Source organism: Aptenodytes forsteri, unplaced genomic scaffold (genome assembly GCF_000699145.1).
Source record: "Aptenodytes forsteri isolate BGI_AS27 unplaced genomic scaffold, ASM69914v1 Scaffold206, whole genome shotgun sequence".
NCBI lineage: Eukaryota > Metazoa > Chordata > Aves > Sphenisciformes > Spheniscidae > Aptenodytes > Aptenodytes forsteri.
Window position 1 is genome coordinate 609,245 of NW_008794544.1, and position 1,256 is coordinate 610,500.

The 1,256-nt window shown below is 40.5% G+C and overlaps 1 protein-coding gene across 1 annotated transcript in view; it reads left to right on the plus strand.

The window, feature by feature from the left end:
* The first annotated feature begins 367 nt into the window (after positions 1 to 367).
* Positions 368 to 1,256, plus strand: part of IMPA1 (inositol monophosphatase 1) — a 12,789-nt gene continuing 11,900 nt past the window's right edge. Inside the window, exon 1 of the mRNA XM_009272371.2 lies at positions 368 to 424. The gene's annotated coding sequence lies outside the window, so the exon portion shown is untranslated. The remainder of the gene's footprint in view (positions 425 to 1,256) is intronic.

Here is a 1,256-nt window from a genome sequence, read left to right on the forward strand (position 1 = left end):
TGTTAACAATGTCAAACAAGCCACTTTCCATAATACTGGTGCAGTCCAACATATTTTGTACTGAGGCATGTTTGGCAGCTTGCCTCAACAAAAACGAACCAGAGCCCAAGTGCCTCTTTCAACTGGCTATATGCTTTTCGTATAACCTTTTAAAGAATACTTGCAAAATAATTAATAAAAACACACCTTATCATCTCTGCAGTTCTTTAATGACTGTGAAGACTTTAAAAAACAGGCTTATATGACTATTCCTGTTTACGAAATGGGAAGGAGGAAACATGAAAAGGCGAAGTGACTGGTCCCACACAACAGCACTGCTGGGAATGGAAACCGTATCTTCACTGATGTGGAAAGGACAACACTACCCCCATTTGGCCTTGAACCAGTGCCTAGCTGTGGGTTGGATTGGCATTGGGGAAACGGGGTAGAGCTGCTTCTTTTGGTGATGTAGACAGTTTATGATCATTTTAAGTCATACAGCGAACTACAACCCTTGTCCCGTTTACAGTAGATCATCATTTTACATATGACACTAGATTACATCAGTAAAACACCTCAGTGTTTTACCTTTACTTGATGAAAGACAAGAGGGTCAAAAGACCACAGAAAAACAATGAAACTGGTATCAGTCAGTCTTGCAAAGGAAAGCTTTTTTCCCTCTGTATAACTTTAATTATAGTAGTCTTGAAAATGCATCATTTGCACTGCAAATTGTTTTCAAAAATCTTTGTTTGAACGCTAGGGAGTTTTCTAGAAAATGTGTTTACCATATATTTTAAAAATACCAGTTGTCTCTCTGGGTACTGATTTGGTATTATCTTAATTAGCAGAACCGTCAGCAGGAGGGGCTAGTGAGGGGGCAAAGGCAGCTGTTTTACGGGTGTTGACAGTTTTTGAGGAAAAAATCAAGACATAATAAAGAACCACATCTTTAAGAAACTTGGCTCGTTTTACTGTTTTTAAGCACTGTAACCTGAATTGATTAAATGCTGTTTTACTTCCGAGGGGACTGTTGCACATACATTCACGTTCTTTTTCACGGGCCTTCACGCTTTTTTCGACGCGTGAAAAAAGGTTTTCAACAGTGGCGCCTTCAGCAGCTAAAAGCCCAGGTAAACGCCAATCGCGTGCTCCATGGGAGAGCACTTACGGTATCTTCATCTTGCCACGTCCAATTATTAAAAAGAAGTCGATATTAAAGGCTAATTTCAACACCTTAACCGCGGCTTTAACGGCGCAGGCAGGGAGGGAGGCGA